Source organism: Hippopotamus amphibius, chromosome 9, assembly GCF_030028045.1.
Source record: "Hippopotamus amphibius kiboko isolate mHipAmp2 chromosome 9, mHipAmp2.hap2, whole genome shotgun sequence".
Taxonomy (NCBI): domain Eukaryota; kingdom Metazoa; phylum Chordata; class Mammalia; order Artiodactyla; family Hippopotamidae; genus Hippopotamus; species Hippopotamus amphibius.
Genome location: NC_080194.1, coordinates 45,979,969 through 45,995,314, shown reverse-complemented (window position 1 = coordinate 45,995,314; position 15,346 = coordinate 45,979,969). Strand labels below are relative to the sequence as shown.

At 35.3% G+C, this 15,346-nt stretch overlaps 1 protein-coding gene and 1 pseudogene across 2 annotated transcripts in view; both read right to left on the bottom strand.

Annotated features, from left to right (window-relative positions):
- GUCY1A2 (guanylate cyclase 1 soluble subunit alpha 2) overlaps nucleotides 1-15,346 on the bottom strand; it is a 375,283-nt gene that overhangs the window by 13,246 nt on the left and 346,691 nt on the right. The gene's annotated exons all lie outside the window — the stretch shown is intronic.
- LOC130861167 (HIG1 domain family member 1A, mitochondrial-like) lies at nucleotides 4,621-11,587 on the bottom strand (annotated as a pseudogene).

Sequence of the window (15,346 nt, the reverse complement as noted above, 5' to 3'; positions counted from 1 at the left end):
TCATCATCATCACCACCTTTCTATCTCTGGTTTTATAAAAATTAACAATAATGGTGCCTCAATGCATCGTTTTTATTCATTAAGATGACCGCTAGTGGAACCTTTTGTTATATGAAGTTATATCTTTCAGTTCTGAGAAAGTTTTTGTTATTTTGTTGATAATTTTTTATGTTAATTCTGTATTTTTTTTCTGAATTTCTGCATAGTTATATGCCGGACTTGGTAAATTGATCCTCTAATTTGCTTTCTTTCTCTGTGATTACTTGCTCATTTTACTATTCTCCTTTTTGCATGATTTCCTCTAATATTATCTTGTAAATTCTTACACAGAATTTTAAAACTTCAGGTACCATGTTTTTAATTTCCAAGAGCTCATATTTGTTATATGATTGTTTCTTTCTTTAGGTGTTTTGTTCTTACTATCTTAAATCGATGACAATATTAATCATCTTTTATTGATTTTCTTCTGTTCTCCATATTGCCTCTGTTTCCTCCAAATGTTTATTGACTAGTTGTTGTTGGGGTTTTGTTTGTTTGTTTGTTTTCTTTGTTGTTTGCTTGTTTATTTTGGTCTTTCTCTTTCATATTAAAGGCATTCAAAAATGACTAATATCCTTGGAAGTCCCTTTTACTTAACTGTGATGTAGTACAATCTGATTGGAAGCCTTATGTATGATAAGTTTTATAAAATTGTGGGTGTCCTTTGAGCATTTTATTAGGGCTCCCAAACATCCATACATTTAGCATTTTTCCCTTGGGCTAATTTGTCCAAATAACAATGTTCCAATAATGTCTGTGGCATTACACCTGACTTCCAGCATTCTGGAAGTTGAATAGAGTAAATGAGCTGGGAATCTCACTGTTCAGTATATAGACTTTTTCTTAGTCCCCCTATTTAATTTGCTCAAATTTAGAGTCATTTTGGTTCAATATCTCAAGGGAAATAACCTATTGTATACTTCTAGAGTTACTTGTCCCTCCCAAATCTATTTTTCACTAAGTAATAGAGTTTTAGATGAGCACATGGATACCAAGCTAGACACTACATTTTTCAAAATTCCTTGCAACTAAGTTTCTGAGTGATTATTAGGTTCCTACAATTAGACTCACTTGTTCAAGATTTGAATGTCAGAAGTAAAGTGGAATCCGTTTCCTTCTGGCTACTGACTATCAACATGGGCTATCAGATTAGAATTTTGCAGAAGGTTCCAGTTTCTAGTTTCTAAGTATAAGGAAAATAGCCCAATATTGGTGACTTTTTCACCCAGCCTCCTAATCAGTGGAATGCACATTTAGGCATCCACTTTTCAGCTTCCTGAGGTTCATGGGTTAGTATGGCTGTGGCCATGGCTATAGATCTAGACCATTATAACTCCAGTGCTGACATCAGAGGCGTAACTAGCCAGTTTTATATTTTACGGGCATCATTTCAAGATACCCAGTTTAGAATTTGCTTTTTTTCCCCCTTTCATGATTTTGTAAGCATATCATTCACTGGATTAAATATTTTCCTTCTTAAAATACTTGGAGTGGCTTCTACTTCTTGTACTTTTTCTGGAATCTCTCTCAGTTAAATGTTGGACTTTGTAGATTAATCCTCTAATTAGTTGCTCTCTCTCTCTCCTTTTCTGAATAGGCTGATATTTAGAGTTAGAGTATATGTTTGCTTCCTATGTGTACCTTCTTCTGTAAGACTTGAGACTTCACTGTCAACCCCTGTACTAAGTCAAATATACTTTCCATCTTGCTCTCTTCCATTGTTAATTCCTTTCCCCTCTTTGTTTGTATATGTTGGGAGAGGATTATATTTCTTTTATATTTTTACTGTCATTTTACTATTTCAGAAAAGATTCATGAAAACTCGGGTGTTCAATCTGCTATGTTAAATTAAAAGTTTCTGTTGCTAATTATCTGAATATCTTTTTGCTAGGGAAAGCATTGGAACTATATTATGATGGCATTAGACACTACCTCTTTGAGTGCTGGAGAAGGATAACAGTTCTGAGAAAAGAAAATGAAAAAAGATAAAAATTCTCTGCGATTTCCTAAGTGTTCTGTAGTCCCCAAATTTTTCCTATTTGCCTTCTTCTTTCCATCTGAGTGGAATAAAAAAGTTCTGCTCTGTATTTCTGCTTTATGCTTCACTGTTCCAAAATCTGATAGAGTTTGAAGATAGGCTCAATAAAACTATAGTTATTGATTCAGATAGCCTAAAACCCCTTGAAATCCAGTGATTCACTTTTTGGAAATAACACTCTTATCCAAATAAGGAAAGTAAGAATCTGGCTCACTATGAAATAAAACAGAAGGATCTCACCAAATTTGTATGTATTTTAAGGCTACAAACACTTTAAGTTGCAGATTTTGTGGCAATTTTAGAGAATCATGTTTGTGTTTTAAAATTCAAGTTAACGGATAAGTTTTCCAAAAGGGACAGTCTCCCTGTATGTCCTTGAAAAGTATAAGACAGAGAGCCATAGATGCTCTCTGTGACACCCTGGCTCATTTCTTTCTGCAACCACCTTGAGTTGAGTATTGATAGCAAAATGTGCTTACTATAAATTTCACACTGTGTGTGTCTGGCACTTGCTAGAGCGTGCACATTTTGGCATGTGTTTCTTATTTGGATGGCAAAACAAATGCTTCTTAAATTCTTAATTTTAGGATAATGAATAGCTAAAGATAATTCTGCTCCATTGGTTTCTGTGGACATTGTCAATTTTCACTTTTAACACCCTAAAACCTCCATTTAACAGTCTAAAAACCAAAAAGAATTAAAATTCAAACACTTAGAAGAATTACATGTCTACAGGCAAAACTTTAAAAAGAGGTGGCAAATGAGAGAACTGTAATCAGTTCTTATAAATTAATTTCTTCACATTTTTTACTCCTCTGATCAAAATTATTTTTTAAAAACAATTCCAGGGCTTCCTAGGTGGCGCAGTGGTTAAGAATCTGCCTGCCAATGCAGGGGACACGGGTTTGATCCTTGCTCCAGGAAGATCCCACATGCCATGGAGCAACTAAGCCTGTGTGCCACAACTATTGAGCCTGCACTCTAGAGCCCGTGAACCACAACTATTGAGCCCATGTGCTGCAACTACTGAAGCCCATGCACCTAGAGCCCATGCTCCACAACAAGAGAAGCCACGGCAATGAGGAGCCCGCGCACCACAACGAAGAATAGCCCCCACTCACTGCAACTGAAAGAAAGCCTGTGCACAGCAAAAAAGACCCAACACAGCCAATAAAATAAGTAAATAAATAAATAACTTTATATATAAAAAAAGTCCAAAATCATGCTAGTCTTTCTATATAAAAGACAAAAGGCAGAGTGGAAAGAAAAAAAAAATATGTATATTTTTAAAATGAACAATCCTTCATTGATGTGATTATTAAAAAATTAGAAGCAGAAATAATTTTAAAGAAGTTTATGTTCTCTATTTGATGTATTCCTGAACCAATCAGAAGTAGAATTAGCCTAGATACATTGTAAGGAGAACATACAAAGTTGTAATGATTTCAGTCCCAAAGAAGGCAATCAGCCTGAAGAAAATATTCAGGAGCTAGAAAACAAAAAGTGAACTTTTTTTTCTTTTCTTCAAGAATTTAACCTCCTCCTCCTCCACTTCCTCCTCCTCCTCCTTCTTCCTTTTTTATTTTTTCTTTAACATTCACTTATTTTATTAACACTACCTTCCCCATGTTATCACCATGGAATATAAATTCAGGTTAAACAAGAGAATTTCACAAATGCAATAAAGCATTCTGTCGTATACCAAAGGTTGTATAAAATGTCTGACCAAATCAGCTTGTTCAAAAATCATTAATCACTTCCATTATAGGTAATTTATTTAGTTTAACATTTATGATTCTTAGAGAGAAAATAAATGTACTATACACACTTAAAAATGTTTTTCATTTATCTTTGCATTAGCACTTAAAATACATATTCCTGTTTCAAGATGACATTTAAAAATTATTCTAAAATGGCAGCAGCAAAATATAATTCTGCAATAATAAAAGAGCAAAACTGGGATCCATAGTTAAGTTATTCTCATATTTACAAGTATGATCCTGAAATAAATACTACTTCTAAGCAGCTCTGTTATCAGCTTTTCAGGTTTGGTTTAAACACACACAAATTGTCAGTGTAGGGAGGCTTATAATATTATATTCCATACACTGTTTTGAAAGGGTTCTTCAAGAGCCAACCAGTCCTAAAAACTGAAGGCCACAAGGCAAATAGGATTCCTACATAACATCAAAAGCATGCGATATTTTGTAACAACAGGTGTATTTCAGGATTGACTTGTTATCTTCTTTAGAGCTAATTTCATGAGGAGAGCTTAAGAAGGTGGACATTTTACAATTATCATGTGCACGTAAAAGTAACATGTTTCTTTTGTGCTAATTTGACTCCCCTAAATGACCTGGTTAGGGAGCTAGTCACCAGTAACTTGTTGACTAGGCAAATTAATACTGCAAGAAAGGAAGCCAGTTTCAAATTACCATGTTATAGCCTGACCCACTCAATTTATTTCAACAAAAATATATAGCCTCAATGTGAGATATGTGACTAAAGCAAGCACTATCACCAAGACCAAGACAGCATCGCTTCTAAGGTTTAGCTTTTGGCCAAAATTCCTGATACATGGAATAGCCCATAGTCATTGTTCCCACAACAAAGCCTTGGGCTGCCATGCACATGTGAATCAGGTGAACTGACATTTTAGTATTTCCTGTTCTCTTCAATTTATATAATCCATACACAAAGATTGCTGCAAAACCTGCCATTCCAATGGGAACAAATGGTGCCCCTCTAGCTATTCAGTTAAATTTAGGTCCATGATCTTCATTATATGAAGAAACAGAAATGTCTGTGCTGGTTGACAGTGATTGAAGAATCTTCTGAGAACTACAGGACCTCTTTACGTCACTTAAATTCTATGGTTCTCAATTTCCTTATGGAAAAAGAAAGATTTTGATCTAATTTATTCCAAAGATTATTTGTGACTCAAACATTTAATGGAGGTTGATAATTTATAAACTACTCCAATTATACAGAGTCATGTGAAGCAACATGTTTAAACATATTAGTTTTAGACTTGCAATTCTGAAAAAGTCTCAAGCAGGATCTCCAGAGAAAACACTGTTGTGTTGGCCAACATCACAAAGCTGATCACAAGCAATTTTGATTTTGTAATGGGTGAGTGATGTATGAGAATCTTTGCACTTTAATCAGAGGCATGAAAAGAATTCTTGAGCATAGTATTTAAAGCAGAGATTTCTCATAGTGTACAAAACGTTACACACACACACAAAAAATGAAAGGAACTAAATGCTGAAAGACTAAGTCCCAATTAAGACCAATTTCAATTTTCTAGTTTAAAAATGACTTTTCTATTTTATTATCTTTTAAAATGTATTCTCATAATACAAATCATGATCTTTTTTTTGAAGGTAGACTGCTCTGTTTTGGGGGGAATTGAAACATACCTATTTACTTAATGTAAAATCCAATATAATAAGATATAAAATTTTGCCAATTCCTTTAAAGAGCAATGTGCATAAATGAGGAAAAGGGATAAAGAGAAATTGATTTAGAAAAAGTTTGACTACATACTAAATCTTAAATTTTGAAAGAAACAGATAAGTTCATAAGGCATTATTATTTTTAAAAGTCTGTAAAAATGACTTTCCAGTTCCAAGGCCCAGTGTTGACCATACAATACGTAGAATGGCTTTGCGATTTTGCCTAGTCAGCCCTGTTAATTATTTCTTTAAAGATATTCATACCTTTATGCTTTCATATGCTTTCCTTCTATTCCCCAAACCTCAGTCCTAGCTCAAGTCTATAACAATAATGATGCCTTTCAATAGTCATATTTCCTCTAGTTTCCCTTCCATATGGAACACTACCTCCAAATAAGGTTTCCTTTGATCATGTTGTTTACAGGCTCAGAAACATGCATTGGGTGTCTAATAGTATATATGATCCACTAATAGCATATAAGATCTACTATTATCTAAGTTGAAAATAAATTCTCAGCCTCACTCGATGTTAAAACTGTGATACTTTTTTTTAAATAAATATTTTATTTTGGAATAATTTTAGATTTACTGAAGTGTTACAAGGATAGTACAGAGTTCCCCTATACTCTTTACTCAGTTTCCCCTAGTGTTAACGTTCTACATAACCTTGGTACATTTGTCATAACTAAGAAATGAATAATGTTATTGACTGAAAACTTTATTTAGATTTTACTACTTTTCCACTAATGTCCTTTTTCTTTTCCAGGATTTAGTGTACAATTTTTGTAAATAATATAGACCTAATTGGTTTTCTCTAATTCATGATGAAGCAGAAGATAAGATAATTCATGTGACTTATCTAGGGTCATAAACTAATTAGTGGCAGAACATTAACGTGAACTTGAGTCTCCTAGTATTTTTCATTTGGTCATTCACTTATTTAATCAGCAAGAAGCAATTTAAAAATCTTCTAAACTGTGGGCCACTTTGGAAATCTAATGTATTAGAAAAAACATCCTTCCAGAAAATTACACACATGAGTATGCATAGAAAATGTCAGGAAACTGATAAACTCACTAACCACAAGATTTACTTAAATGCCTTACCATCACCCAATACCTTAAGAACACTACATTTATCTATGTTCTACTTTGGATTTTTAAATCAGATTTTACTTAAATTGGTTCCACAGCCAACAAATGCTTAAAAATTACGTTTCTACTTGGCTATTTTTTTAATTATACATCCATTATTTATGTTCCTTATGAAGTTTTTCTTTTTTTAATTAATTAATTAATTAATTGGCTGTGTTGGGTCTTCGTTGCTGCATGTGGGCTTTCTTTAGTTGCGGTGAGTGGGGGCTACTCTTCATTGTGGTGCACAGGCTCCTCATTGCTCTGGCTTCTCCTGCTGCGGAGCATGGGCTCTAGGTGTGTGGGCTTCAGTAGTTGCGGCACATGGGCTCAATAGTTGTGGCTCACAGGCTTTAAAGTGCAGGCGCAATAGTTGTGGCACACAGGCTTAGTTGCTCCGCGGGATGTGGGATCTTCCTGGAGCAAAGATCAAACCCGTGTCCCCTGCATTGGCAGGCAGATTCTCAACCACTGCGCCACCTAGGAAGCCCTCTACTTGGCCTTTTTAGCTAAAATGTGAACATCTAAAAAATTCAGAAAATGTCCTTTATCCTTTATTAATTGTAAAATAAACACTGACCACCCAGTCACTGGCAATGGTGCCATTTTTAGTGGAAGAAGAAAGGAAGATGTGCCTTGGGTTTCCCTCTTGCTTTAGATTATGCTCCATTATCTTAGTAACTAGTTTTTACTTTGTAGTGATCTAGATAATGTGAAGAATTTAGTTAAACTTAGTATTATTTGTAAAGATATTATTTATAGCCAATAAAATAGCTATTTTTGTACTTCACAGAATTTCCTCTTTTGTGTGAAATTAATAGGTGTCTGCCATATTAGAACCAGATTCATGTCTTTAAATTCTGCACCCTAAACTAGGTAATTAACTTTTTAGCATTACTGTCATGGGAAAAAAGAAACACCCTTCATATATAGCAAGGAATGTGCCGTAATATAGGACCAGCAATATTTCTACATTCAATCTAGAGCTTTATCACATAGACTAAACCTATGCCAAATAGTTAATCAAACTATTAAAACAAGTCAAAATTGCCAGTCCTACTTTTTCATTTCATAACTATGAAATAATAACTAACCATTATTACACATTACTTATTTATATATTTTTGTATTGATTCTGAAAACTGTAAGCAATTAGACTTGTAGATGTGAGATAATAGGTAAATATATATAACTTTTACTATAAAAATAACTGTAACATTATATTCTAATCCTCAAAACCTTCATTATTACTACCTTAAATGTGCTGGTAAATATATGGAATGATTGAGGTGGAATATTTTAAAGGTCAAAAAAGTAGACCAGATTTATTTTAAATAAAATTAAGAAGGCTTACGATTTCCAATCCTCAGAATTATATTTTCTGGGGAAAATGTTATTTGGTATAGCAGAGAGACAAAGGAAGAAAGAGCAAAAGAAAAATGTCTAAGTAGAATATCTCATTCAATGTTGCGCTATGTGACTTTTATTGACACGTTTAAAAGGATAGTATGAATGTAAGTCTTCGTAATTGAAAAAAAGAGAAATATAATTCTGAGGGACAGCTTAATTTATCCTTTTGGAAACACTATTAAGTCATTTGTCTTTATTAATTTTTTTTAATTTTGTAAAATATAGTGTTTACTATTTTTGGTGCTTCTGTGAAGAATAAAATGATCAATAAAGTCACTTAAAAAACAGACATGACAGGAAAATACCAGCCCAAATATTTTTTAAAAAATATAGTCATTAGTGCAGATGAGCATTTTGATTTTTTAAAAACAGGAGGTTATAGGTAAACTACTAGACAGAATTTCTTTGGATGTCTTTTCCAATATTAAGTCTCTATAGTAAAAAGAGTAAATATTTACAATATAATATCTCATTATTGCATAATAATAATATTGACAAAGAAATAGAAGCAGATTTTCTACCTAATGTTTTAACTAGGTTAGTAACTATTAACTTTGACATGCAAAGAAAAATATACCCAAGTAAGTTAATCTTTCTTCAATTATTCCATTCATATCTCAATAAAGTAGAAGGATGCATTCTTCTAAACTGTCTATGAAGTAAAATTCTGAATACGATGCCTATATTCACTGTGATTTTTATTATATGCATTAGACACAAAATGTTTTAGCATCATAGACAGAAAAGATGGTTTTCGGTTTAATGTGGAACAGCTATGTTCAGATCCAGAGTTAGAGATGCTGATATGGTTTGAAACATGGAGATGCCAAGCCAATATTTTAGGACAAACATTATTCTTCTTTACTACCTCGAGTATGAAAAGAACTCTGGGATAGCAAAAATGTAGGAAAGGAACAGAATCTCCCTTGCTCTGATTCCAGCTTGCTCTCTATTGCTCTTTTTAACACTCTCGTGCAGAGGAAATCCTCCCAGCAAGGCAAGTCATCTTCAAAAATTATTGTTCCTTATCAATAGTTATTGACTCACAGTGATAGTTTGGCCATGAATAAGACCTCAGACTCTAGGATGAGGCAGCTATGAATTTGAATTCTGACTCCAACACTTATTTAGCTATGTGTTCTTGGTGACTTACTTAATCTTTCAAAGATTCAGTTTCTTTTCATCTGAAAAATAAAGATAATAACAATGCTTAACTCACAGCCTTACTATGAATATTAAATGAGGTGATGTGAAAAAATGCTTACAGAGAAAAAGTAATTCAATATAGGTTTGTTATTACTATCATAACATTTTAGAGCTAAAATGTATTCTAGAGATGGTCTAGGTAATCTCCTTCATTGTAGAGATGAAGGGACCATGCCCAGAAACATTACAAGGTTTCCCAAAAATTTCACAAAAGTTAATATCTAAACCAAGAGCAGATTACAGTTCTCCAGATTCCTAGGCTAGAAATCTATTATACCAAACTCTAGTCTGAAAAAATGTGGATTGTAGAGTTTTAAATATGATGCTAGTGGTCTAAATATACCCATAAGTTAGTATTACAACTTTTTGAATAACCAGTTTTTTTAGAGATTATATAGGGCTAGCTATGTCCGTGTGCAGACTGTGAGGTAATGGTACTGCAGTCATCTTATAAAAATTCTGTGTTTCTCAGGACTACTCCATAATTTCCTCCTCAAGCTAAACACTCTATTGATTCTTAAATATAGAAATAAAATTCAGTCCTTGTTATGGACATAATGTTTGTATCCTCCCAAAATGAATTTGCTGAAACCCTAGTCCTCAATGTGATGGTATTAGGAGGTGGGGCCTTTTGGGAATTAGTTAAAATTAGATGAAGTCATGAAGGTGGAGCGTATGGAATGGAATAGGATTAGTGCCCTTATGTCATGAAAGCTTGCTTCCTCTCTCTCTTGCCATTACGTGAGGATAAAAAGAGAAGTCATTGTGGCTTTGACTTGCATTTCTCTGATGATTAGTGATGCTGAGCATCTTTTCATGTGTTTGCTGGCCATCTGTATGTCTTCTTTGGAGAAATGTCTATTTAGGTCTTCTGCCCATTTGTGGATTGGGTTATTTGCTTTTTTGGTATTAAGCTTCATGAGCTGCTTGTATATTTTGGAGGTTAATCCTTTGTCTGTTGTTTCATAGGCAATTATTTTCTCCCATTCGGAGGGTTGCCTTTTAGTCTTGTTTATGGTTTCTTTTGCTGTGCAAAAGCTTTTAAGTTTCATGAGGTCCAAAGGGAGTCCAACTCGAGGATGGAAGATGCCTTAGAGGACTGGGGCAGGGAGGGTGGGGGGGACTCGAGGGGGGGGGAGTCAAGGAAGGGAGGGAATATGGGGATATGTGTATAAAAACAGATGATTGAACTTGGTGTATCCCCCCAAAAAATAAAAAATAAAAAAAAAAAAAGAAGTCAGCCATCTGGAAGCCACAAGGGAGCCCTCCCCAGAACCTGACCATGTTGGCACCATGATTTCTGACTTCCAGCCTCCATAGCCTGAGAAATTTTGGTAGAAGTTCTTCAGAAGTTAAATAACCCATCTTGTAAAGTCCTTTTCTTTCCTAGATTTTTTTTTTACATAATTGATATGTTTTTTAAAAAGTTCTCAAAGATGAGGAAGTGTGAGTAGAATTGGGGCTATAGTACTAGGCAGATTTTAGCCTTTAGATTTTCCCCTTGTTGTAGGCAGAAATAACAACCCTACCTCTGGTCCATTTAAAACCAAGTCCATGTCCTACTCCCTAGAACCTGTGAATATGTAGGTTATGGGGCAAAGATGAATTAAGGTTACTAATCAGCTGACTTTAAAATAGGGAAATTATCCTGGATTATCCAAGGGACTCAATGTAGTCCCAGGAGTCCTTAAAAGTAGTAGAGGAAGGAAAAATAAAAGAGTCAGAAAAGGAGATGTGACAGTGGAAACAATGTCAGAGAGATACAATATTACTGGCTATATGATGCAGGAAGAAAACCACAAACCAAAGAACGCAGGTGGATTCTAGAAGCTGGAAAGGACAAGAAAACAGATCATCATCTAGATCTTCCAGAGAAGAATGCAGCTCTGATGACACCTTGATTTTAGACCAGGGAGACCCATATTAGACTTCTGTTCTACAGAACTGTAAGGTAATAAATCTGTGTAATTTAAGCCACAAACTTTGTTGTAATTTAACACATATGTAATTATGTACTATAGGGGAGCAAAATTTACCACCCCCAAACTTCTCTTTGACATGCAGATAATTTTGAGCTGGAAACAATCAATGCCTCAAAAACTCAGCAAGAAAATTTTACCTTCCCTTTAACTTCCTAAAAGAATAGAAGGTCTATTCCAGGAAAGGAGCTATCATTGTAGATAACTATAGTATGGTAGACAAGGAGGAACCTAGCAAAATCTATTCTTTAAAATTCCTTTCTGTGTTGCATTTTCTCTGCATGGCCTAGCAAACATTTCTTTACCAAACATTTGCTTTTCCATCTCTATGTCAATCACCTCCCTCCCCTTTGAGGTCTCAAACTCCCAACATCCTTTTTTTGTCTTTAGTTGAAGATGGTATAAGGTGAGGGATTGGGCCATTTTGGAGAGTTACTTAGTTTTCCTGGGTTTCTCCCAAGTTATTAAACTTCTGTTTGATTTTCTCCTGTTAATCTGCCTCATTTCAATTTAATTTTTAGAATGGCCAGAAGAACCTAGAAGGATAGAGAAAAATGTTTTTCCCCCTACAGTACCTCTACTTAAATTAGGGGATTTGACATAAAAATAGCCAGTTTTTATCACATGACTAAGACTTAATCATCAGCAAAATTCCTTTTCTAATAAAAACTTGTAGGAATAAACTGATTACTAGTTCAGTTCTGAGTCATAGCTCAATGTGCCTTTGGCCAAGTTACCAAATCCATTGTTGCTTTGGAATTGCCAGATGAGGTCTGTAACGCAAATATCACACATCACTCAATATGGCTAAACATAAAATATGAGAATCAAGGACATAATAAGATAGTCTATTCCTTCATGGAATGAACAGGTTAAAACAATAAATGAATGTCTACTATGTTCCAAATATAAGAGCTTTATAAACATCATATTTAATCCTAACAATAATCTTCTGAAAGAGGTACCGATTTAAAGATGAGGACAGTGGCCCCAAAGAAATTAAGTTTCTAAATTTCAGACAATACGTTTCAGACTCTGAATTTCAACCTAGACCCTCCAATTCAGGTTCACTTAACCACTGCCTTATCCTGCTCCATTGTACATCCCCTGATATGATGAGCTATTTATACAGCATTGGTTAGACGGTAACTTGGTTTGAACTAAAGAAGGGGGTCTCTCACAGTGAATGAAAAATAGGTATTCTGAAGAGTCTAGAAGTAGATCAGTTGTAAAATGAGAAAAGAAAAATGCTTAAAGATTAAGGAAAATTTTATATCAAAGTAGTTAGAGTCTTTCTATATTTTTAGTTTGCACTTAGCAAGGAAATACAATTGATTCTGCTCAGGCAAATCATTTGGCTATTCATGCCATTTCAAAATTTGCTGAAAATGTCCTTAATATAGGCAATTATTTCAGTTTCACAGATCAGCAGCATGATGTTAAGAGACCATTGTTTGTAACATGTGCATTATTTTAAAATTTGGATGAGTGGGAAGAAAGATGTGTATAAACATAACATTTATTCAGAGAAAAGTGAAAACATCAAACATGAAAATCTCAAAATTAAATAAAAATTTCTTTTTGTCCAGAAATGAAATTAGCAATAAAGTGCTCTAGGTGAAGAGGAAATGGTCCTTGAGCATTACTGCATGCAACAAGAAGACTCACACTAAGTGTAAAAAAATGAATACTATTATATAAAAATTATAGACTTGATTTTAAAATCTTTATTCCTTACATCCAAATGAATATTGAGGTAAACAACATCTGATCATTCCAATTCTAGTAACCTTCAGGAAACTGAATTATTCATATCACATGAAATGAAAAGTGGCTTAACTTATGTAATGATTGGTTAGTCATGTTCATAAGAACATACTTTATAATAATTAAAAACTAGAAAAACAAAACCTAAGTGTTCATCAGTAGAGGAATAGATGAGTGAACATTAAAAACTAGCATAGTTGTACCCTGGAATGTTGAATAATAATTAGAATGATGAGTTAGATCTATATGTCTCAACAAGGATAGATTTTAAACATTAAATTTTTAAAAAGTTAGAGAAAGGTTTATACAGTGAAATGTCACACAGATTAAAATAAATAAAAGTCTATTGTTTATGGATACACATGAGAAAGTTAATGTATAAAACACTAGACTTTGAAACACACTAAATTCATGAAGGTATTTGTCACAATGAAAGGAAGGAAAAATTCAAAGAAAAAGTCTTATTTTTATTAAACAAGATCTGAAGAAAATATAAAGTCTTAAACCAGTGGTGGGATCATGGGTATTATATAATTCCTTTTAAACTTTAGTACTTCAAAATATTTCTAAAAGTCTTTTTTTTTCAATCAACTGTTTAGATGTTTCAGACAAAAAGTATTTGGAATGAATTATTCAGAAAATTATTTCAATTTCTCATAATATCCAAATAGTCCATTCTCTCAAAGTTTATGCTAATTATATAATCTTGCTAAAAATAAATTGAATGTAAACCTCTCTGAAGGAGGGAAGGGGTTCAAGATGGCAGAGGAGTAGGATGTGGAATTCACTTTCTCCTACAAAAACATTGAAAATACATCTACAAGTGGAATGATTCACATAGAACAGCTACTGAATTCTGACAGAAGACCTCAGGCATCCAAAAAGACAAGAAAACTTCTAAGTAACTAGGTAGGACAAAAGAAAAAGAAAGAATCAGGATGGGGCCTGTGCCCCAGGGAGGGAGCTGTGAAGAAGTAAAGGTTTCCACACCCTGGGAAATCTGCCCACCAGTGGGGAGATCAGCCTGGGTGGAGGGGGAGCTTCAGAGCCTAAGAGGAGAGAGCAGCAACTGGTTTATGGAAGGCAAAATGGAGAGCAATCTGCACAGAGTGTTGGCACTGCTGCCCTGTGCTTCCCAACCTGAGACAATCCTCTGTCAGTGCAGGTAGGGGCCAGGTGCTGAAGCTCAGGATCCAGAGGTCAGATCCATGGAGAGGACTGGGGTTAGATGCACAGAAAGAGCCTGAAGAGGCCAGGCTGTGGCAATTGAGGGTGTAATCTGAAGAAGACTGAGCCTGCCAAAGAGGCAAGATGCCATTATTAGGAGGCACATGAAAAGAGGGGCAAGACCACCATAAGAGATTCTTTCCATGTGAGTACTCCCAGGCAGTAGGACACCACCTATAGGAGCTCCATTGGCGGGTGCAAGTCATTGATGCCATCTTGGGTTCCAGCAACAGGCACTGGCCACCTCTACCAGACCCAGGAGCAGATGCCAGGCCCTTCCCCTGTTGTTCCCAGAGAGCACACATAGCTTTTGCCAGTAGAAAATCCATGTGCAGGTGCCAGGATCTGTCCCAGCTGTCCCGGGAGGGTGTGGATAGCTCCCACCACTAAGAAATCTGCAAACAGGAGCCAGGACCGGCCCTCATTGTCCAGGGAGCAGACAAAGGCCACTGCACCTACACACTCCATTTCAAGGGGCTAACAGCCAGCATACTCTGAGGAAAGAGGCAGCAAACACCCAAACTAAAAGCAGCCCCTCAATTCTGGAAAAGAGTTCAGAGTAGAAGGACCTAAGCTCATCTTCTCTCATGAAAACACCAAAATCAAAACTAACTGCTGAATAACCATCAATAAAAATAACTGGAATGAACCAAAAAAGATATTTTACATTCAAAGACAAGCCACAATGAGATGGCAGGAGGGACACTTTTGCAACATAATCAAATTGCACACCTGCTGGGTGGGCGACCCATGAACTGAAAAAAAAATCATATCACAAAGATTCTCCCACAAAAATGAGAGTCCTGAGCACCACATAAGCTTCCTCAGCCAGAGGGTATGGCAGCAGGAGGAGGAACCCTCAAAGCACTTGGCTTTGAAGGCCAGTGGGGGTAGAGTACAGGAGTGCCACAGGACTGAGGGAAACAGACTCCACTATTGGGGAGTGAACACAAGGTTTCACGTACAGTGGGATCCAGCACAAAACAGTAACTCCATAGGATCCAGGGCTGAATCTATCTATGAGTCTTGGAGGGTCTCCTGCAGGGGAGGGCTGGCTGTGGGTCACTGAGGAAGCAAAGACACTGGAGA